The sequence below is a fragment of the Schistocerca americana genome, chromosome 1, assembly GCF_021461395.2.
Source record: "Schistocerca americana isolate TAMUIC-IGC-003095 chromosome 1, iqSchAmer2.1, whole genome shotgun sequence".
Lineage (NCBI taxonomy): Eukaryota > Metazoa > Arthropoda > Insecta > Orthoptera > Acrididae > Schistocerca > Schistocerca americana.
In genome coordinates, this window is record NC_060119.1 from 96,332,626 (window position 1) to 96,357,771 (window position 25,146).

The 25,146-nt window shown below is 43.7% G+C and overlaps 1 non-coding gene across 1 annotated transcript; it reads right to left on the minus strand.

Annotated features, from left to right (window-relative positions):
• Nucleotides 1-13,011: 13,011 nt before the first annotated feature.
• On the minus strand, nucleotides 13,012-13,086 carry Trnat-ugu. The gene has a single exon. It is a non-coding gene; the product is annotated as a tRNA-Thr (tRNA).
• Between the last annotated feature and the right edge of the window lie 12,060 nt (nucleotides 13,087-25,146).

A 25,146-nucleotide genomic window follows, 5' to 3' on the forward strand; every position in this document is an offset into this window, starting at 1 on the left:
GTAGATGAGTATTTAAGTATGTATTTTTATTTGTTTACTTATTTTTGGTATCAAAAATCTGGGAAAAGCAAAATCACGCCACAAGAACATTATTTGTGAAAAACGGTGGCAGATACAGAAAATTGGAGTTTAAATTATTATTTCCCAGAAATTTTCCATATTTTTCAATGTACCATATATGTTTTCGTGTTTAGTTTTAGAATATTCTTAATTCTTTATGTCAAATATTGTTCTGAGTCAGGCAGTCGTTTCGAGGGTGGATAGGGCGGCCTTCTTTGATGACAGGGAGTGGATTTTGAGCGACGCTGAGAGCCGGACGTGCTGCACATGTGGGGGAGGAGGGGAGGGGGTAGTAGTTGGTAGGTAGCCACGATTGAAAGCGATCAAGTGTTGTGCATTATAGTGTTTTATGACAGCAGACAACAGTGTATTTTGTGAACTGTGAACAGACTGTCGAATGCCGTGATCGCGACATATGAATTTTATAGTGAAGTGTTGTAACATCAGTTGCTAAAGGGCGCCCTTACGTAAAAGCCGCTCAGACTGCATTTTAAGTGTTTACTCAATATACTGTAGAGCATTTGTCGAAAAATAGAAATAAACTACTTGTTCAAATTATAAATCAACGTGAGGGACTCAGTATCTTTCATATTTCACGCAATACTGCCTGTATTGTTTTTTTTACATTTTATTTCAGCTTTAAAAATTGAGTTTACGACAGTTGTGAGCTGGCATCGTATGACGAAAAACGTAGCCAAACATTAAGACCAGCGGCTGCGGCTGACCTTGAGCAAGCGCCAGTGTATATGACGCAACTCAGTGCTTACGTCATGCTCTGTGCGAGCAAAAAAAACTGTTCTCACTCTATGGCCTCCGGTCAATGTAGCCGCACAGGTTATTTTGCAAGGTCCATCTGTGTTTTGTGGTTGTGTTATTAATTTTACACTTACCCAATTAGACACACACCAAGCTGGTAATGGTTGGATTACTGTTGCTGTTGTTCGTTATAATGGTGATAAAGTGAAGAATGTTACTGGCTTGGAAGGTTTCAATGCAAGAGATGTCATAGCCTACCGCACTTTTCATGTTGGAGAAGTGTTTAATAGGGATTTGGGTATTTCCTATTTCACATCTAACCAGGCATTTTGGTTTAGAACAAGGAACCATCGTAAAATTAATGAACAGGAGAGTGTGTGTCTGTGGATTAAAGGTGCCGGAAGATGTGCTAAAATACAAGTTACTGGAGATGTAACACATTATTATAAAAATTAAAATAAACAATCTCTTATCCTAACCTCATTTCCTTTAAAAAAAAAAAAAATAAAAAAAAATTCTTTCATTAAAAACATTGACCGGCTAGATTCTGAACGCAAGACGTACGCTACATTGACCGGAGGCCATAGAGTGAGAACAGTTTTTTTTGCTCGCACAGAGCATGACGTAAGCACTGAGTTGCGTCATATACACTGGCGCTTGATCAAGGTCAGCCGCAGCCGCTGAATCGCGGACGCGCGCGGTCTAGAGATCCTACCGCGCGCGTACGGGATTCGCCGCCTCCGGCACCGCCAGTCGCTGCCCAGCGCAGAGCATGTGTGCATCAGTCTAAGCCGGCGTCAGTCGGCGAGCAGCAGCGCGTGCAACCGCATGTTTTGAGATGCCTCGCTACAGCAGAAGATATCGACGTTCACGTCAAACTGTTTACAAGGCCTTAGACGATCTGGAGATCAGAGTTGCTAACAAAGGAGCACAGGTTATTTTGCAAGGTCCATCTGTGTTTTGTGGTTGTGTTATTAATTTTACACTTACCCAATTAGACACACACCAAGCTGGTAATGGTTGGATTACTGTTGCTGTTGTTCGTTATAATGGTGATAAAGTGAAGAATGTTACTGGCTTGGAAGGTTTCAATGCAAGAGATGTCATAGCCTACCGGACTTTTCATGTTGGAGAAGTGTTTAATAGGGATTTGGGTATTTCCTATTTCACATCTAACCAGGCATTTTGGTTTAGAACAAGGAACCATCGTAAAATTAATGAACAGGAGAGTGTGTGTCTGTGGATTAAAGGTGCCGGAAGATGTGCTAAAATACAAGTTACTGGAGATGTAACACATTATTATAATATTCAGCGGCTGCGGCTGACCTTGAGCAAGCGCCAGTGTATATGACGCAACTCAGTGCTTACGTCATGCTCTGTGCGAGCAAAAAAAACTGTTCTCACTCTATGGCCTCCGGTCAATGTAGCGTACGTCTTGCGTTCAGAATCTAGCCGGTCAATGTTTTTAATGAAAGAATTTTTTTTTATTTTTTTTTTTTTAAAGGAAATGAGGTTAGGATAAGAGATTGTTTATTTTAATTTTTATAATAATGTGTTACATCTCCAGTAACTTGTATTTTAGCACATCTTCCGGCACCTTTAATCCACAGACACACACTCTCCTGTTCATTAATTTTACGATGGTTCCTTGTTCTAAACCAAAATGCCTGGTTAGATGTGAAATAGGAAATACCCAAATCCCTATTAAACACTTCTCCAACATGAAAAGTGCGGTAGGCTATGACATCTCTTGCATTGAAACCTTCCAAGCCAGTAACATTCTTCACTTTATCACCATTATAACGAACAACAGCAACAGTAATCCAACCATTACCAGCTTGGTGTGTGTCTAATTGGGTAAGTGTAAAATTAATAACACAACCACAAAACACAGATGGACCTTGCAAAATAACCTGTGCTCCTTTGTTAGCAACTCTGATCTCCAGATCGTCTAAGGCCTTGTAAACAGTTTGACGTGAACGTCGATATCTTCTGCTGTAGCGAGGCATCTCAAAACATGCGGTTGCACGCGCTGCTGCTCGCCGACTGACAGAGCATGTGTGCATCAGTCTAAGCCGGCGTCAGTCGGCGAGCAGCAGCGCGTGCAACCGCATGTTTTGAGAATCGCTGAATCGCTGGGCCGCTCAATTAAGCTGAGTGTAACAAATATGTATATTTTCGTGACATAGCACGTGGGGGCGTCGAAACAAACTTTTCAAACTCCAGTAGGGCCCAGTAGCGTCATACACTCTGTTCAGGCCAAGAATCAAACAAGAACAATGAAAATTTTTTCTAGTACTTGTAATAGGACGTTTCAGATGCAAAACTGAAAATTATTCTTTTCAATTTTTCCAGAGGCTGCTACGTTGATTACAAGTTTTTGGAAACGAAACACGTTATTTTTATGTTTTCGGCCCTAATTTGCTTTGAAGTTCCTGAAAGCAAATGTAAAGCTGCGGAAACAGTAATCCTCTGTTAGTTTGATCAGTGGCATTGTTGTACTTGAATATGTCTAACATACATCACCTGTCCAAGTGATCCATCTTTTTTTGTCTCAATATAATGAAGTGCGGTCCGCACGCAGTTCTTGCACGATACCTGACTGATTGGCCTCGTACACAGCATTTTACAGGACAAGAAGAAGCTCTGAATTTCTCTATAGTGCTACTTATTAATGGCATCTCCTCTGGTCATTTACTTGAAGTAAACTTCGTAATTTTGCGGCTTTCTTTTCCGTTTAATTTTCTGCATCTGTTTTAACAAGGTCGAAAATGCCTGGAAATCAGTAATGTTTATTTAACTTCAGATAGCTTAATTTTGTAGATTTCCAGTGCACTGACTCTCACGAGCAGTTATAAACGTGTCAGTTATTTAGAAGAGTTTTTCTTGTAGATCACAAAAGCGAGTATCATTTCGGCACATATTTCGTACTCCGTGTAATTCTTTCTTCCTTGTATACAATTCGGGTCCAGATTTTACGAAACGAAACTGACTTTGCACGCAGATTAACTTTAAGCGTTTTCTCCATGTTTCGTTTAACGAAAGAAATTACAGCCTTTCCATTGTCACTGAAAGCTTAGCTCTCCATATTTTCTTTGGGCTAGGAAAATACTATATTTCTGTTGTGGATTTTGATCGGCACTCCAGTCATCGTCTGAACCACAGTTCACGTAATCATCAGAGTTATTTTCTCCTTCTTATCATGTTTTTATGATTTTTAACGAAATGCCGATATCATTCGAATGAATATCCAAGAAGTCAACTACCGGTAAGTGGATGGGTCTTCAGGAGAAGTAGGTGATTTCGATTGTGTGCCACGTTCTTCATATTTTATCTTTTCCAAAGGAAAAATCATTGACTGGACATCGCATTAGTGTGAAAGTCTGAGACCTATACAACGAATTTTGTGGACTGGCAAGACAGCCAATCCACTAGGACGGGAGGCCGAAGGGCACGCGTTTAAGCTCACGCAGGATGGCGTGAAGTCTGGAACAGTTAAAGGAATAGAGACTAGCAAAAAAGGTACGTAGCTTCTGGAATACTTAACTTTAATCCATAATTGGTGAACATCGGTCTGACGGTACATGCATCACAAGATAAATAGCAAATGATAATGGCGCCTTGTTAGGTCGTAGCAAATGACGTAGCTGAAGGCTATGCTAACTATCGTCTCGGCAAATGAGAGCGTAATTTGTCAGTGAACCATCGCTAGCAAAGTCGGCTGTACAACTGGGCCGACGCTAGGAAGTATCTCTAGACCAGCCGTGTGGCGGCGCTCGGTCTGCAATCACTGATAGTGACGACACGCGGGTCCGACGTATACTAACGGACCGCGGCCGATTTAAAGGCTACCACCTAGCAAGTGTGGTGTCTGGCGGTGACACCACAACGAAAGATGTTGTTAGCAAGCGCATTCGAATAAACAAAAAGAAAATTAATTTAGTTTTACCTTCATTGCTGACACCTGACGATACCGCAAAAGCAGCTGCTGATTATTATGGATATTAAACGAGCTGCAAACTCGAGCGAATCATAACTGCGAACATCAGAGTCAGCGAAATTATCAACGCAATTAGAATTCGCTTCACAAATTACGATCACGTTGTGACGTTTTATCCATTTTCTGATGTGCTGTCATTCTATGGTATGTCCCCGTCGTGTTGCGCATGTGCTATCTGCTACAGCTACGGCAGGAGTGTGCAATTCTCCAGCCACCGAGCGAACTATAAATTCGGTAAATTTCAACATTTCTTTTTCAAATATTTGCACCTTAGCAGCTAAAATTTTGACAGTGCGCTTATTTCAGTGTATTCTCTGCGTGTGCAAATTTTCAGGTTTCTACATGTCGCACTGGTCCGTTCCCTTGTTTGTGTGGGTGAGACAACAATAGTAAAGGAATCGACGGTGGATTGTGTGAAGTGTGCACAAAAACAACAGTAGAATTAACATTTGGGACAGAATGCAAGAAAGATGCGAAAGCTGCAAGCAAAATAATGAAATAATTGCGTTTTACAAAGTGTGTGAAATGATTTGCCAAAGTGGTATACTCAGTATTAGTTCTGTATCTTTAGTGTTGGTGCCGAGAAACGAAGTGAAAGACTATAATTTCCAACCAAAAATGAACAGTCGTGGGTTTCTTATTTTATTTCTTATTTTCCACTAAACGTCACCGCGCAAGAAGCGACGCACTCAACGGGGCTCCACCGTCTTTAAGATAAAACAGAAAACATCATAGCACGTTCTGGAAACCGAAGTTTCAAGCTCAGAATATAGGATTAAGGGGCTCCGGAAAGGCTCAAAATCATGAAAAGTTCAATTTTTACTTTTTTGCGTTTTCTGAATCTGCAGACTAGTACCTTTTAATAGATATATAATTTATTCAATTCCGACGACTACAACTATTTTTAAATTTCTTTTGAAATGTGTTCTACATGGGCGTGACCCACTGTGGCGCTGTTAAACTGCTGTCAAATGGTGTTATTATTAACGTCCGTGTTCATCAGGTACATTTTAGTGATGTGAGATAAAGTATGTGTTGTGGCTAACCTGTGATGGTTCAATATATATCGCTGGTGTGATTGTCGATTGTTTCATGTTTATTTACTCTGTCGTTATCTCGAAAACATTCGTAATTAATTCTGTTTCCTGAGTCTCTGTTTTGTTGAAGTATAATAATGAGTAAAAGTAAAGTTATTAGAAATCCTCTGAAGGCTTTTAAGAAAAGGAGAAATGTTGGAAAGCCAAAGGTATGTGTTATTACTGTAAACAATAAAGACGATAACCAAGTGAGTGAACCTAACCTCTCAAGTACACCTGCCCATAGCAGTCAAAGTGGGAAAGAAAATACTTCACAGAAGAAGCTTGGTTCAATGAGTGAAAACTATGAATGTTTTATGGGCGAATCGGATGTGAATGAAATATTTGATATGTCGGTTCTCAAAGGAATTTTTTTCGACCTGTGTAAGATGTATTCATTGTAGTGAAGTTGGTCTGGAACTCTTCATAATAAAGCACGTAGGATTTGCTAGTGAAATACAACTGAAATGTGATAAGTGTTCATACATGACCACCTTTTGGAACAGTGTTGCAGTAACTGCAACTGAAGAAAATGGTAGCAAAATCTACGGACACAACATTAGATTTGTTTATTCCTCGCGTTCAGTTGGTAAGGGTGCTACTGCAGGTGCAATTTTCTGTGGCATCATGAATCTTCCAAATCCCCCAACCAAGTTTACGACCTATAATAAATTAATAGGGTCTAAAGTAGAATACGTCTGTATAGAATCTATGAAGAACGCTGTGGAAGAGGCAGTAATGGAAAATAATGGTAACAGAGATTTGACTGCAGCGTTCGATGGTACCTGGCATAAACGGGGACACACATCTCTTCATGGTGTAGTATCTGCCACCAGTATGTATACAGGGAAAGTTTTAGATGTAGCAGTAATATCAAAGTATTGTAGATGTCCACAAAAATATAAAGGTACACATGAAAATAATTGCAAAGCTAACTATAGTGGCAGTAGTGGAGGAATGGAAGTGGCTGGTGTTGCCAGTATATTCCAGCGTTCTGAGGCGTGTGATAAAGTGCGATATGTTAATTACCTTGGTGACGGTGATTCTAAAAGTTTCAAACATGTTCAGGGACTGAAGCCCTATGGTGATGGTGTTGTAGTGCAGAAATTTGAGTGTATTGGACACGTACAGAAGCGAATGGGAACAAGACTTCGGCGACTGAAAGCTTCGTACAAAAAACAAAAACTCAGTGATGGTGAAGGGTTGGATGGGAAGGGAAGGTTAACTGACAGTGTAATTGACAAAATACAGAACTATTATGGAATGGCTATTAGGCAAAATACACAAAGTGTCGACGAAATGAAGAAGGCTGTTTGGGCTCTTTTTTTTCGTACTTCTTCAACCGATGAAAATCCCCAACATAGCTTGTGTCCCAAAGAAGAAGACAGTTGGTGTAAATACAACAAAGGATTGCTAACTGGTGAAGTGTACACTCATAAGCATAGTCTGCCTCATGCAATAATGGAGGTGATAAAACCTATTTTCAGAGACTTAGCAGCACCTGAACTGTTGAAAAAGTGTATTCACAGAAAAACTCAAAACCCCAATGAAAGTGTAAATAGTGTTATATGGTCGAGAATCCCCAAGACTGTATTTGTTGGAATAGAAACACTTCACTTTGGTATGTATGATGCTGTTGCGACTTTCAATGATGGCAACATTGTAAGGTGCAAGGTATTTAGAAATATGGGAATGAAGATAGGTTCTAACATGGTACGAGCGATGCTTGCTTTAGACAAGGAACGCCTTCGGGCTGCAGACAGGGCTGTAAAGAGTCTAGAAATACAAGCAAGAGTAAACAGGAGGAGGAACAAGAGGAAGCTGGAGGAGGAGTTTGCAGAGGATGAAGACAATCCATCCTATGGACCTGGAATGCACTAAAAAGTTAATCCAATCTTTGTTGCCCGATTCCCAAAACTTTTATTTTCTCATACTAATAACATGTTTTCTAAGGATCTTCCAAACATATTTGTTTCAAACTTTCAGTAAATGTTACACAGTACCTTCTGCATAATTTAACACAGTCTTTTTCTAAAAAACTGTATATTTTTGAACATATAAATAAGAAATTGCAAAAAAATGTTGTGAATTTTCATTACAATTAAAAAAAAATCATCTTTAATAACTGAACTAAAATTTTGTAAAATCCCTGTGTTAAGTTGTAGCCCATATTCCAATAAATAATCTGTAAAAAGTTCAACTTCCTACCTCAAATACTTTGTGAGGAAAGATGTAATTAGAAGCGTTATTTTAACATTGCAAGTATAGGGCGTTCCGGAGCCCCTTAAGTGTTCAGGTATAAATATTGCATGTCGCGGGCAATTTCGACAACATTTCCTTTGGCAATCATGTTAGATTATACAGATTATACTTTTCCTAAAAGCGTGCAGAAATGCTACGGGACATAGAGAGTGCTCGACTGAACAATTTGAGGCAGGAATCTTGAGTTTGGAGAAGTCGGCTTAAGGGGACATTCGTTGAAATTTGACATTTTTTGTTTTCTACTCCATAATGTACTTTGGACTTTCCTGAACATTTTGGTACATAATACATTAAAATCAGACAATTGTGAGACCTTAACACAATATTGTGACTGTCAAATTTCGCGGCTACACATATACTGCCACAGCTGAGTAGTCGTATCTTGGTAATTACACAGTCTACGAGGCTGTGAATTGCTTTGTTTTGTGCCCACCACTACGTCTCAGACGTTGGCATTACGAATAAACAAATCAGTCTGATCCTGATACTAGCTTTCGTTGAAAGACAATAAAATGTGCTGGAAGACTAACAGATAAAGTAACTGATGAATTACAGGAATATTATGGGAAGGCCATTGGCGATATCTGTGACAATTTAGAGAAGATAAAAAGAGCTGTGTGGAGCACTTTGTTTCATCGAATATCAACGGATGAAAAGCTATGTCATGTTTTGTGTCCACCTCCACCAAACACTTGGTGTAAATATAGGCACGCTGAAATTTCTGGCACCCTGCATGAATTTTTACATAAACATTCTCCTCCTTTGGCAGTAATGGAGGCAATAAAACCTATTTACAGAGCTTTGGCAAATCCTGAGCTACTAAAGAAGTGTTTACATGGGAAGACCAAGAATGTGAATGAGTGTCGTGTGGTGCCGTGTGCATAAAAATGTATTTGTAGGCCTTTTGACTCTAAAGTTAGCAGTGTCTGATGCTGTAATAACTTTTAATGGTCGAAACTATGAAAGACTTAAGGTTCTGGAGAAGTTAGGGACAAGATTTGGACAGAACACAGCTAAAAGACTGCGGGAACTGGATGAGCTTCTTGTGCGTGAAGCAGTTAGCTGCTCAGTAAATGACAAAATAAGCAAGAAAGAAAACGAGGAGGCAGTCACTGGGCTGTTGTAACACTGAAGAAGACACAGACTATGGGCCAGGGTAATTCCAGTGCATAGTACACGCAGAAATGTAAGTCTGTATAAGAATTTGTAATAAAAAAGTTTTAAACCTCAACATCTCTGAACTACATTTTTTGCAATAACTGACCCGTTTTCTAAAAAAGCACTAGAGATATGAAATTTTCGCAGCATGCCGAGAGTGAGATTCAACATATATGGAACTAGAATAATTAAAATATCCTGAGTTGTTTTGTTTTTATGTTCATTTATTTACAAAGTTCTGTCAACAAATTGAGAAAAAGAAAGAAAGATAGCTTGACCCACAATACAATTTCAATAACAATTCTAGTTCAGAGTATCTAGAAACGTGCATTGAATAATTATGGAAAATTATGAGTTGGTGTCTTAAAAAGTTTCCAAGATCATGTGTCACAAAATTCGATAATTTAACATTGGCGGCATGGGACATACAGTGTCCCCTTACGGAGATATGGGAGTAAATTTATTTACTGCTTTATCTAGCATTATTGTTTTCCAGCTTATCTACAACTAACACGCGCACAAGTTTACACATTCTGTGTTGTTTATTTACACGTGGAATCTTTGTCTGCTGCAAGGAAACAAGAGGAACGAGCCTGATTATAGGAAGTCAATATGCAGATTCTTTTACTTTAGTTGTTCATAAAGTGGCTCTGTTGTATCGTATTTACGTTGCTGCATGACAGAATGTGCTATTAAGCAGGGAGAGACCCATTCATTACTGAGCGCTATTCAGAGACATACAGTACGATACAGTGGAACTCATTGGCATGCACCTTTTGTATGGGGAATTACGTTGCAATGATCTCCCTGCTGAAAGGCTGTACAGGGAGCGATTTCCTAACAGGCATGATTTGTCACGACGAGAGTTTACTTCTCTCAATCGACTAGTGCAGGAGACCGGCTCATTGGAACAAGAAACGAGGGACGTGGCAGCATGTGGACCACTCGTACACCCGACTTTGAAGAAGAGGACCTCGAACGTGTTGCAGCGGATCCCACTACAAGTCACTTGGTTATGAGACCCAGGTGGATACGGAGATGGAATTAGTTGCCAGAATTGTACCTGCCTGTGATGTGTTTCGAAAAACGCAAAGAATATTTGTCAGGGTGCGTCGGAATCTTGTTCGCCGATGTCACTCTTGCACTGAGGTTGATGGCCGTCAGTTTCAACCCATTTTGTAAGATACGGTACAGGTGGTACGTTCATTTTGTCAATGACGGTATTTGCAGTTAACTGTAACTAATTATTTCCTCAAGCTGGCTTCTCCGACCCCAGGTTCCCTACCACAAATTGTTCTGTGGCGCACCCTTTATGGCCTGTTTTACATGCTCTTACGGAAACACCCTGTACATGAATTAGAACCACGGCGCAAATAAAAGTAAAAATTGAAATTTACAGTGTCATAGTCATTAACAGACTCTTTTTACTTGACAGCAGTAATATAAATATTTGGCCGGCCGAAGTGGCCGCGCGGTTCTGGCGCTGCAGTCTGGAACCGCGAGACCACTACGCTCGCAGGTTCGAATCCTGCCTCGGGCATGGATGTGTGTGCTGTCCTTAGGTTAGTTAGGTTTAACTAGTTCTAAGTTCTAGGGGACTAAGGACCTCAGCAGTTGAATCCCACAGTGCTCAGAGCCACTAAGCCACTAAGTATTTGAAAATGGTGCAGTTAGTTAAATGTACTATCACTGCCACTTAACTTTGGACCACATTTATGCAGCAGTAGTGTACATGTCTCACTGCTCCAACTAGCTCATCTCTTCTTCTTCTTTTGCATTTATCTCTTATCTACATGGAGGCGACATGGTTAGTAAAGGATTTGGCATTACTCATGTTAGAGGGCGGCCAGATGCACTTCCTCTCGCCACACCGTTCCCACAAAGAACGGAATATGTGTATCCCAGTTGTGTCCGTGTAGTGTTTATTCAAGTGACAGGGTTCGAACGTTTTCCGGATATTTGCAAATCGTGCGGCTGGGGATGGAAGAGGATTCCAGCCCGGTATTCACTTAATAGGATGTGGGAACGACCTAAGAACCACATGCAAGTTGACTGGCATACCGGTCCTCATCGTTAATCCACCAGGCAGTTTCGATCTGTGGTCGGGGTGTCCATCCGAATCCCGAAAGTGGAGTGATAACACGCGCGGCTATCAGTGAGGATGCTGGGCGAACTAACTATATAGCAGTTATTTTGAAACTAAGAGACTAAGCACAAGAAGACGGAGGAGGCATTATGGTAGGAGGATAAAAAGAGTTACTTATGCCGATAATTTATCAGACAGCGTTGGCTGATTCAGGGTAACAACTACAATATATGATGAATGAAGACGTTCTCCAAGTAATGGCAGAGCAATGAAAGCTACTGAAAATAATAAGGATGACTGAAAATACTAAGAATGACAAAAGCTCGTTGTCTCGGATATACACTGCGAAGAAACTGTCTGCATCAAGAAATGAAATGATCGTACGGCATTGGTGGCCAAGAGACCCCATGCGGGGTGTTCGGCCGCCGAAATTACAAGTCCTTTTTAGCTGAGGCCACCTCGGCGACTTGCGAGTCAATGATGATGGAAGACACACAACACCCAGTCATCTCGAGGCAGAGAAAATCCCTGACCCCGACGGGAATCGAACTCGGGACCCCGTGCGCGGGAAGCGAGAACGCTACCGCAAGACCGCGAGCTGCGGACTGAAGTCGCTGTCGAAGAGATTGCAGGGAAGTGAGGGAGAGGAAGAAGAAAACTTAAACTGGCTGGCATTAAACAAACAACTAAGAGGAGGCACAGGACGTAGGAGAGTGGAGAGCGTCCAGTTCCTCCACGTATAAGACATATGACTATACAGGGTGAAAGAAAGGTCTTGCAGTCAGACACCATAGCGTAATTCCTTGTATAGCAGAAGTACAAAATTTTCGGAAAAAAGTTTTGTCCTGCGTATATATTCTACAATAAATGGTCCTTGGAGGGATGCAATTTGGAAAACTAATCACATGTATGACACGTATCTTCATTCAGCGCTGTGTACCTGCGCTTCACTGTCAGTGTAGTGCGTTAAAATACACTCTGCATCTAAGTGTATTTTTTTAAAATTTTGTTTTGCCTGATAAAACAGAGCATCGTAGTCATAGGCGCTTGCAGAATATCTAAAGAGGTTTGGCAGTGGACAAAAGCACGGTTTGTCTTTGGGCGAGACACCTGTGATCATCGCAACAAGGTCGCGCAAACCTGTCACATCTCCCGCTTGCCGACCGGCCGTACGGAACGCTCTCAGTCTAGGAAATCGATGGATCACAATCGAACACCTCGCTGCTCAACTAAACGTCTCTGTTGGTAACGCCCACATACTGGTCCACCAGTCGGGGTACTCAAAGGTGCGTGACTATTGCGTACCTCACCGTCTGACAGAAGACAATATAGAACAGCGATGGAGCATCTGTGTAAAATCGTGGCAATATTTTGTCGAACAATGTCACAGGCAATGTAACATACGTTCAACATTTTCAACTGGAAGCAAAACGGCAATCCACACCACTTCTACTCCGAAGGAAAAGTTTAAAGGCGCACCCTCAGTAGGTAAAGTAATGGCAACAGTCTTCTGAGACTCTGAAGGGATTATTCTGTTTGAAATTTGAATTATGTTAATACCTTCAGCTGCTAACGTGCGTTGATATATATCAACGGGGACAGGCGAAAATGTGTGCCACGACCGGGACTCGAACCCGGGATCTTCTGCTTACATGGCAGACGCTCTACCGATCTGAGCCACCCAGGGCACAGAACACATTGTGACTGCAGGGACTATCTCGCGCACGCCTCCTGCGAGACCGACATTCTCACCTTGTATGTCCACACACTACATTTGTACTGTCCCACCCTAACACATTCATTGCTCTTGTAAGACATTCTTACCAAGTCCCGTAATAGTTCGGGGAATATGTGTGCATCCGCACAGATGAAGAAGGTCGTGGCCGGTGTAGCCAGAACTATATACTTATATGGATATGGTGTCTGTTCTTTCGGACTTGTCCGAAAGAGGAGACACCATATCCATGTAAGTATATATTCTGTTTGATGTCCTCCCTCATGGCGCAACGACCAGCTGCGGAGTGTATTGTGCTACCGTCAGGAAATTCAAGAAACCTCTTCAGCGTGTTCAGCACACGAACTTTTCCTTCTTCGTGACAGCGGAAGGCCTCGCACAAATCTGCACACCCCGAGAGGAGGTCACGAAACTTCATTGGACTGTTCTTCCTCATCAACCATACAGCCCGGATCCCCCACCTTCCGACTTCCGTCTGTTTGGTCCAATGAAGGATTCAATCAGCAGGAAGCAGTACGTAAATGATGGGACAGTTATTAATACAGTAAGACGTTGGCTCCGACATCGACCAGTAGAACAGCACCATGCAGGCATAGAGGCCTTCGCAGTAAGATGGCCTAAGGCTGTCGCATTAAAGGTCGAAAAACAAGATTCTGAGGAAAAACGAGTGGAGAATAATATGGTTTATTGGAATCCTGAATAAAACCAAGCTCCTTTCAGAAAAAACGTGTGGCATTACTTATTGAACGGCCCTGTGAATGAAAATAAAAAACCCGCATACCAAGACACGATCAGTCAGTAATCTGGACTGTTGCCCTTGCAATTATAGAAGAAGCTGCTGCCCCGCTTCAAGAAACCATATGTTAGTTTCGGGTAATCACGGACACCCCTCCAATGTGGTTGCGCCTACCGTATGATGTCTGTATCATTAAGAGGCACAGGTCACCCCAACGGGCTCTGGTACATCCCTGACAAAAGTTCTCTCTAAATATCAAGTCGTGTAGGAGGTGTAAATTCACGTCCTTCCACTCCCTGGCACTGTGGACTGCCTGATATTCTGAGTAAACGAAATGGCTTGTGTCGGAGTGTGGAAGGGAAGCGGCACCGGCCGCTTTTGGCTACCGGCAGATGGAACTCGGTCGTAGATTCCACTGGCCCTAGGGAGGATAACCCCGAGCAGGCTAGAGCGACGCCGGGATCCGTCCGTCATGGCTGGCATTCCTCGGCGGATCGGCTGCCCCTGGGCCGCATTCCGTTCCGGTCCCCTGCCGTCTGCAATCGGCAAAGCCGGACTGCGGCCGTAGCAGCCCGGGATCGCTTCTCCTCTGTGGAGCCGGTGAGTCGAGAAACTGGCGTTGTGATTGTAAGCAAGCCAACTACAGGGGGCTGCCATTCTAGAGCGAGAGTAAGGCCGCCAAGTTCTGCCGTATGCTTTAGGGAGGGTTAATTATTATGGAACACGGTATGTAGTTCGACTTTTTTTGTTTCTGATTTTTTCATCAGTTACACTTTTTCAGAAGTTGTGGGGGGAGAGAACTGGGTAGTGCAGGTGGGGGGGGGGGGGGGGGGGTGGTAGGCATGAGTGGCAGCTTCCATTATGCTGATCTGCAGCGTTCGAACAAAACACAACGCCACAGTAAAATCTTACAATTTCTTGGGCTGCGTCATGTTCGTCTACAGTTATCTCAAACATTCCACGTTTTAACCCCTCGGCTGGTACCTTTTTCAAGATCTCCTGGCGTTCCCAATTAGCTGAACATTAACAGCTAACCAGAAATACCAGAAAATCCTGAAGAAGATTCCAGCCTAGTGGTCACAGCGTCGATTGTATGAGGAATTTGAAGAGGAATATGACGCAGACTTACACACGTTTTTCGAAGTGTGACGATGTCGCCATTTCTAATATCCAGAACACCAAGTAACACTATTTCAGCGCCGGCCGGTGTGGCGGAGCGGTTCTAGGCGCTACAGTCTGGAACCGCGCGACCGCTACGGTCGCAGGTTCGAATCCTGCCTCGGACTTGGATGTGTGTGATGTCCTTCGGTTAGTTAGGTTTAAGTAGTTCTAAGTTCTGGGGGACTAATGACCTCAATTGTTGAGTCTCATAGTACTCAGAGCCACTTGAACCACTGTTATAGATGCACTGTCACTGCGTGCTCTTGATGTGCCCTACTTGAAATAACCTTAGGACTTTACATTTTATGTTGCTTCTCTGAAAATTATTGAAGTGGAAAGCAAATAAAGCCACTTGGTACAACAGGCTGGGAGATCGCGAGGGATAGGGTCAGTCTCTTGCAGGGTCTTTCTGGAAAGAACAACAAAATAGCACCCATGGGCATCATTCTCCAGCAATTCTGCCAGCTCTGATTGGCTTCCTGGAGCACTATGACTGGAACTACCCTGAGACATCTCCTTGGAGCGGCTTGCACATCTAGTATCCCAAAACGATAGCCCATTAAGTTTTTCTTTGATCGAGGAAACTAATGAATGTTCGCTGGTGCCGGATCGGGACAGTGTGGTGGCTGGGGCAGCGTTGCCACACAGTACCTGGCCAGAAACACGCTAACAATTACGGCGGTATGAGTCGGCGCGTTGTCGTGATGGATCCGCAGTTTCCAGTGATCTCCTTCCTGACTTGCAGCACCAGGCTTCTGAGACGTCCAAGGACTTTCAAGTAAAAGTGGCTGTTAGTAGTTTGTCCCTGTGGCATGATCTCGGAACAGACATTGCCCCTGGAATTAAACAAAAATATAACAATGAGCATTGCCTTTCCATGGGATTTCGTCATCCTTGCCTTTCTGGTTTTGTTTAGCCGCTGTAACAGCCTTGGAGACTGGTTTCCCTAATCTAACGCAATTTAATGACGTATCACTGTTCAGTGAACTGTGGCATTTTGATCTCCCGACGCAACACTAGAAGCTGCAACGGCAAGCAGGCAGCTAGCGAGGAATTGGTTGTCTTCCCATGACCACTACCGCCTTTTCCCCAACCAGTCGCAACACTGCATCCTTCCAGACTGGCAGAAGACAATCATTCAGTTCATTCTTTGGACCCACCTTGCAACTGGAAAATGTTTAAGCCATTCGCGTATAATTGCACCTTTCCGTCGCCAGATGTGAGGATTTTTGTTAACTTTTTCTGTTGAGTGTAGGCGACTGTAATAGGTGTGCATGTATTTGTGCAGTGTGGTGTTGTGTTTGTATTATATAAATATGAGATGTGCGAGAGAGTGAAACCTGGTGCCAGTACTCAGATAGTACCAAAGGGATTGCCGAGCTTAACCTTCCAATCCGTGGCTGGATCAGCATCAACAGTGTTGTATGTCCTCACACCATGAATGTGCAGAAGATTGGACTTTAACCCACAACATTGACGAAATGTCTAGCGATCAAGCAACATAGGCCACCACTTCTACTCCCTTTGTCAGCCAAATATTGCTAAATAAAATGTTTTCTTCCACTAATATTTGAACCTAGTATTCGCAGAGTCGAGCACCAGCAACAGAGTTAGGGACCATGGCTACAGAGGAGAGTCTAGGTTGCAGTACAGTTTTGGTCAAACACTTTAGTGAAAAATCGAAAGGAAGATATACTTTTATCACTGTATAAATGGAAGGATCGTAAGTGTTATGTTTAGAACTGGTAGAGGACACTTATATGTCATAAGAGTATATGCCCCTCAAAAAGGAAAGCACAAAGGTCCTGATACTTTTTATTGAGAACAGTAATAACAAGTAAATAAATTTAATAAAACACCTGCTAAACAAGAGGTTCAGGGTCAATAATTGATTATGTAATAGATAATAAAAAATAAGCTCTCAAGTTCAAGATACTTATACTTACAGGTAATGATACAGACTCTGATGATTTTCTGTTTACTTGAAAGATTGACATATGGGCAAAATCGGGGAAACAAACAAATATAAAGAAAACCCAAAGCCATAACTTAAAAGTTCACCTTCCATAGGCAGAATCGACAACAAAGTCTCATATGAAAACTATAAATGGTTGATACTGAAGTCAATATTGAAGTAAATATCAAGTCGTGTAGGAGGTGTAAATTCACGTCCTTCCACTCCCTGGCACTGTGGACTGCCTGATATTCTGAGTAAACGAAATGGCTTGTGTCGGAGTGTGGAAGGGAAGCGGCACCGGCCGCTTTTGGCTACCGGCAGATGGAACTCGGTCGTAGATTCCACTGGCCCTAGGGAGGATAACCCCGAGCAGGCTAGAGCGACGCCGGGATCCGTCCGTCATGGCTGGCATTCCTCGGCGGATCGGCTGCCCCTGGGCCGCATTCCGTTCCGGTCCCCTGCCGTCTGCAATCGGCAAAGCCGGACTGCGGCCGTAGCAGCCCGGGATCGCTTCTCCTCTGTGGAGCCGGTGAGTCGAGAAACTGGCGTTGTGATTGTAAGCAAGCCAACTACAGGGGGCTGCCATTCTAGAGCGAGAGTAAGGCCGCCAAGTTCTGCCGTATGCTTTAGGGAGGGTTAATTATTATGGAACACGGTATGTAGTTCGACTTTTTTTGTTTCTGATTTTTTCATCAGTTACACTTTTTCAGAAGTTGTGGGGGGAGAGAACTGGGTAGTGCAGGTGGGGGGGGGGGGGGGGGGGGTGGTAGGCATGAGTGGCAGCTTCCATTATGCTGATCTGCAGCGTTCGAACAAAACACAACGCCACAGTAAAATCTTACAATTTCTTGGGCTGCGTCATGTTCGTCTACAGTTATCTCAAACATTCCACGTTTTAACCCCTCGGCTGGTACCTTTTTCAAGATCTCCTGGCGTTCCCAATTAGCTGAACATTAACAGCTAACCAGAAATACCAGAAAATCCTGAAGAAGATTCCAGCCTAGTGGTCACAGCGTCGATTGTATGAGGAATTTGAAGAGGAATATGACGCAGACTTACACACGTTTTTCGAAGTGTGACGATGTCGCCATTTCTAATATCCAGAACACCAAGTAACACTATTTCAGCGCCGGCCGGTGTGGCGGAGCGGTTCTAGGCGCTACAGTCTGGAACCGCGCGACCGCTACGGTCGCAGGTTCGAATCCTGCCTCGGACTTGGATGTGTGTGATGTCCTTCGGTTAGTTAGGTTTAAGTAGTTCTAAGTTCTGGGGGACTAATGACCTCAATTGTTGAGTCTCATAGTACTCAGAGCCACTTGAACCACTGTTATAGATGCACTGTCACTGCGTGCTCTTGATGTGCCCTACTTGAAATAACCTTAGGACTTTACATTTTATGTTGCTTCTCTGAAAATTATTGAAGTGGAAAGCAAATAAAGCCACTTGGTACAACAGGCTGGGAGATCGCGAGGGATAGGGTCAGTCTCTTGCAGGGTCTTTCTGGAAAGAACAACAAAATAGCACCCATGGGCATCATTCTCCAGCAATTCTGCCAGCTCTGATTGGCTTCCTGGAGCACTATGACTGGAACTACCCTGAGACATCTCCTTGGAGCGGCTTGCACATCTAGTATCCCAAAACGATAGCCCATTAAGTTTTTCTTTGATCGAGGAAACTAATGAATGTTCGCTGGTGCCGGATCGGGACAGTGTGGTGGCTGGGGCAGCGTTGCCACACAGTACCTGGCCAGAAACACGCTAACAATTACGGCGGTATGAGTCGGCGCGTTGTCGTGATGGATCCGCAGTTTCCAGTGATCTCCTTCCTGACTTGCAGCACCAGGCTTCTGAGACGTCCAAGGACTTTCAAGTAAAAGTGGCTGTTAGTAGTTTGTCCCTGTGGCATGATCTCGGAACAGACATTGCCCCTGGAATTAAACAAAAATATAACAATGAGCATTGCCTTTCCATGGGATTTCGTCATCCTTGCCTTTCTGGTTTTGTTTAGCCGCTGTAACAGCCTTGGAGACTGGTTTCCCTAATCTAACGCAATTTAATGACGTATCACTGTTCAGTGAACTGTGGCATTTTGATCTCCCGACGCAACACTAGAAGCTGCAACGGCAAGCAGGCAGCTAGCGAGGAATTGGTTGTCTTCCCATGACCACTACCGCCTTTTCCCCAACCAGTCGCAACACTGCATCCTTCCAGACTGGCAGAAGACAATCATTCAGTTCATTCTTTGGACCCACCTTGCAACTGGAAAATGTTTAAGCCATTCGCGTATAATTGCACCTTTCCGTCGCCAGATGTGAGGATTTTTGTTAACTTTTTCTGTTGAGTGTAGGCGACTGTAATAGGTGTGCATGTATTTGTGCAGTGTGGTGTTGTGTTTGTATTATATAAATATGAGATGTGCGAGAGAGTGAAACCTGGTGCCAGTACTCAGATAGTACCAAAGGGATTGCCGAGCTTAACCTTCCAATCCGTGGCTGGATCAGCATCAACAGTGTTGTATGTCCTCACACCATGAATGTGCAGAAGATTGGACTTTAACCCACAACATTGACGAAATGTCTAGCGATCAAGCAACATAGGCCACCACTTCTACTCCCTTTGTCAGCCAAATATTGCTAAATAAAATGTTTTCTTCCACTAATATTTGAACCTAGTATTCGCAGAGTCGAGCACCAGCAACAGAGTTAGGGACCATGGCTACAGAGGAGAGTCTAGGTTGCAGTACAGTTTTGGTCAAACACTTTAGTGAAAAATCGAAAGGAAGATATACTTTTATCACTGTATAAATGGAAGGATCGTAAGTGTTATGTTTAGAACTGGTAGAGGACACTTATATGTCATAAGAGTATATGCCCCTCAAAAAGGAAAGCACAAAGGTCCTGATACTTTTTATTGAGAACAGTAATAACAAGTAAATAAATTTAATAAAACACCTGCTAAACAAGAGGTTCAGGGTCAATAATTGATTATGTAATAGATAATAAAAAATAAGCTCTCAAGTTCAAGATACTTATACTTACAGGTAATGATACAGACTCTGATGATTTTCTGTTTACTTGAAAGATTGACATATGGGCAAAATCGGGGAAACAAACAAATATAAAGAAAACCCAAAGCCATAACTTAAAAGTTCACCTTCCATAGGCAGAATCGACAACAAAGTCTCATATGAAAACTATAAATGGTTGATACTGAAGTCAATATTGAAGTAAATATCAAGTCGTGTAGGAGGTGTAAATTCACGTCCTTCCACTCCCTGGCACTGTGGACTGCCTGATATTCTGAGTAAACGAAATGGCTTGTGTCGGAGTGTGGAAGGGAAGCGGCACCGGCCGCTTTTGGCTACCGGCAGATGGAACTCGGTCGTAGATTCCACTGGCCCTAGGGAGGATAACCCCGAGCAGGCTAGAGCGACGCCGGGATCCGTCCGTCATGGCTGGCATTCCTCGGCGGATCGGCTGCCCCTGGGCCGCATTCCGTTCCGGTCCCCTGCCGTCTGCAATCGGCAAAGCCGGACTGCGGCCGTAGCAGCCCGGGATCGCTTCTCCTCTGTGGAGCCGGTGAGTCGAGAAACTGGCGTTGTGATTGTAAGCAAGCCAACTACAGGGGGCTGCCATTCTAGAGCGAGAGTAAGGCCGCCAAGTTCTGCCGTATGCTTTAGGGAGGGTTAATTATTATGGAACACGGTATGTAGTTCGACTTTTTTTGTTTCTGATTTTTTCATCAGTTACACTTTTTCAGAAGTTGTGGGGGGAGAGAACTGGGTAGTGCAGGTGGGGGGGGGGGGGGGTGGTAGGCATGAGTGGCAGCTTCCATTATGCTGATCTGCAGCGTTCGAACAAAACACAACGCCACAGTAAAATCTTACAATTTCTTGGGCTGCGTCATGTTCGTCTACAGTTATCTCAAACATTCCACGTTTTAACCCCTCGGCTGGTACCTTTTTCAAGATCTCCTGGCGTTCCCAATTAGCTGAACATTAACAGCTAACCAGAAATACCAGAAAATCCTGAAGAAGATTCCAGCCTAGTGGTCACAGCGTCGATTGTATGAGGAATTTGAAGAGGAATATGACGCAGACTTACACACGTTTTTCGAAGTGTGACGATGTCGCCATTTCTAATATCCAGAACACCAAGTAACACTATTTCAGCGCCGGCCGGTGTGGCGGAGCGGTTCTAGGCGCTACAGTCTGGAACCGCGCGACCGCTACGGTCGCAGGTTCGAATCCTGCCTCGGACTTGGATGTGTGTGATGTCCTTCGGTTAGTTAGGTTTAAGTAGTTCTAAGTTCTGGGGGACTAATGACCTCAATTGTTGAGTCTCATAGTACTCAGAGCCACTTGAACCACTGTTATAGATGCACTGTCACTGCGTGCTCTTGATGTGCCCTACTTGAAATAACCTTAGGACTTTACATTTTATGTTGCTTCTCTGAAAATTATTGAAGTGGAAAGCAAATAAAGCCACTTGGTACAACAGGCTGGGAGATCGCGAGGGATAGGGTCAGTCTCTTGCAGGGTCTTTCTGGAAAGAACAACAAAATAGCACCCATGGGCATCATTCTCCAGCAATTCTGCCAGCTCTGATTGGCTTCCTGGAGCACTATGACTGGAACTACCCTGAGACATCTCCTTGGAGCGGCTTGCACATCTAGTATCCCAAAACGATAGCCCATTAAGTTTTTCTTTGATCGAGGAAACTAATGAATGTTCGCTGGTGCCGGATCGGGACAGTGTGGTGGCTGGGGCAGCGTTGCCACACAGTACCTGGCCAGAAACACGCTAACAATTACGGCGGTATGAGTCGGCGCGTTGTCGTGATGGATCCGCAGTTTCCAGTGATCTCCTTCCTGACTTGCAGCACCAGGCTTCTGAGACGTCCAAGGACTTTCAAGTAAAAGTGGCTGTTAGTAGTTTGTCCCTGTGGCATGATCTCGGAACAGACATTGCCCCTGGAATTAAACAAAAATATAACAATGAGCATTGCCTTTCCATGGGATTTCGTCATCCTTGCCTTTCTGGTTTTGTTTAGCCGCTGTAACAGCCTTGGAGACTGGTTTCCCTAATCTAACGCAATTTAATGACGTATCACTGTTCAGTGAACTGTGGCATTTTGATCTCCCGACGCAACACTAGAAGCTGCAACGGCAAGCAGGCAGCTAGCGAGGAATTGGTTGTCTTCCCATGACCACTACCGCCTTTTCCCCAACCAGTCGCAACACTGCATCCTTCCAGACTGGCAGAAGACAATCATTCAGTTCATTCTTTGGACCCACCTTGCAACTGGAAAATGTTTAAGCCATTCGCGTATAATTGCACCTTTCCGTCGCCAGATGTGAGGATTTTTGTTAACTTTTTCTGTTGAGTGTAGGCGACTGTAATAGGTGTGCATGTATTTGTGCAGTGTGGTGTTGTGTTTGTATTATATAAATATGAGATGTGCGAGAGAGTGAAACCTGGTGCCAGTACTCAGATAGTACCAAAGGGATTGCCGAGCTTAACCTTCCAATCCGTGGCTGGATCAGCATCAACAGTGTTGTATGTCCTCACACCATGAATGTGCAGAAGATTGGACTTTAACCCACAACATTGACGAAATGTCTAGCGATCAAGCAACATAGGCCACCACTTCTACTCCCTTTGTCAGCCAAATATTGCTAAATAAAATGTTTTCTTCCACTAATATTTGAACCTAGTATTCGCAGAGTCGAGCACCAGCAACAGAGTTAGGGACCATGGCTACAGAGGAGAGTCTAGGTTGCAGTACAGTTTTGGTCAAACACTTTAGTGAAAAATCGAAAGGAAGATATACTTTTATCACTGTATAAATGGAAGGATCGTAAGTGTTATGTTTAGAACTGGTAGAGGACACTTATATGTCATAAGAGTATATGCCCCTCAAAAAGGAAAGCACAAAGGTCCTGATACTTTTTATTGAGAACAGTAATAACAAGTAAATAAATTTAATAAAACACCTGCTAAACAAGAGGTTCAGGGTCAATAATTGATTATGTAATAGATAATAAAAAATAAGCTCTCAAGTTCAAGATACTTATACTTACAGGTAATGATACAGACTCTGATGATTTTCTGTTTACTTGAAAGATTGACATATGGGCAAAATCGGGGAAACAAACAAATATAAAGAAAACCCAAAGCCATAACTTAAAAGTTCACCTTCCATAGGCAGAATCGACAACAAAGTCTCATATGAAAACTATAAATGGTTGATACTGAAGTCAATATTGAAGTAAATATCAAGTCGTGTAGGAGGTGTAAATTCACGTCCTTCCACTCCCTGGCACTGTGGACTGCCTGATATTCTGAGTAAACGAAATGGCTTGTGTCGGAGTGTGGAAGGGAAGCGGCACCGGCCGCTTTTGGCTACCGGCAGATGGAACTCGGTCGTAGATTCCACTGGCCCTAGGGAGGATAACCCCGAGCAGGCTAGAGCGACGCCGGGATCCGTCCGTCATGGCTGGCATTCCTCGGCGGATCGGCTGCCCCTGGGCCGCATTCCGTTCCGGTCCCCTGCCGTCTGCAATCGGCAAAGCCGGACTGCGGCCGTAGCAGCCCGGGATCGCTTCTCCTCTGTGGAGCCGGTGAGTCGAGAAACTGGCGTTGTGATTGTAAGCAAGCCAACTACAGGGGGCTGCCATTCTAGAGCGAGAGTAAGGCCGCCAAGTTCTGCCGTATGCTTTAGGGAGGGTTAATTATTATGGAACACGGTATGTAGTTCGACTTTTTTTGTTTCTGATTTTTTCATCAGTTACACTTTTTCAGAAGTTGTGGGGGGAGAGAACTGGGTAGTGCAGGTGGGGGGGGGGGGGGGGGGGTGGTAGGCATGAGTGGCAGCTTCCATTATGCTGATCTGCAGCGTTCGAACAAAACACAACGCCACAGTAAAATCTTACAATTTCTTGGGCTGCGTCATGTTCGTCTACAGTTATCTCAAACATTCCACGTTTTAACCCCTCGGCTGGTACCTTTTTCAAGATCTCCTGGCGTTCCCAATTAGCTGAACATTAACAGCTAACCAGAAATACCAGAAAATCCTGAAGAAGATTCCAGCCTAGTGGTCACAGCGTCGATTGTATGAGGAATTTGAAGAGGAATATGACGCAGACTTACACACGTTTTTCGAAGTGTGACGATGTCGCCATTTCTAATATCCAGAACACCAAGTAACACTATTTCAGCGCCGGCCGGTGTGGCGGAGCGGTTCTAGGCGCTACAGTCTGGAACCGCGCGACCGCTACGGTCGCAGGTTCGAATCCTGCCTCGGACTTGGATGTGTGTGATGTCCTTCGGTTAGTTAGGTTTAAGTAGTTCTAAGTTCTGGGGGACTAATGACCTCAATTGTTGAGTCTCATAGTACTCAGAGCCACTTGAACCACTGTTATAGATGCACTGTCACTGCGTGCTCTTGATGTGCCCTACTTGAAATAACCTTAGGACTTTACATTTTATGTTGCTTCTCTGAAAATTATTGAAGTGGAAAGCAAATAAAGCCACTTGGTACAACAGGCTGGGAGATCGCGAGGGATAGGGTCAGTCTCTTGCAGGGTCTTTCTGGAAAGAACAACAAAATAGCACCCATGGGCATCATTCTCCAGCAATTCTGCCAGCTCTGATTGGCTTCCTGGAGCACTATGACTGGAACTACCCTGAGACATCTCCTTGGAGCGGCTTGCACATCTAGTATCCCAAAACGATAGCCCATTAAGTTTTTCTTTGATCGAGGAAGCTAATGAATGTTCGCTGGTGCCGGATCGGGACAGTGTGGTGGCTGGGGCAGCGTTGCCACACAGTACCTGGCCAGAAACACGCTAACAATTACGGCGGTATGAGTCGGCGCGTTGTCGTGATGGATCCGCAGTTTCCAGTGATCTCCTTCCTGACTTGCAGCACCAGGCTTCTGAGACGTCCAAGGACTTTCAAGTAAAAGTGGCTGTTAGTAGTTTGTCCCTGTGGCATGATCTCGGAACAGACATTGCCCCTGGAATTAAACAAAAATATAACAATGAGCATTGCCTTTCCATGGGATTTCGTCATCCTTGCCTTTCTGGTTTTGTTTAGCCGCTGTAACAGCCTTGGAGACTGGTTTCCCTAATCTAACGCAATTTAATGACGTATCACTG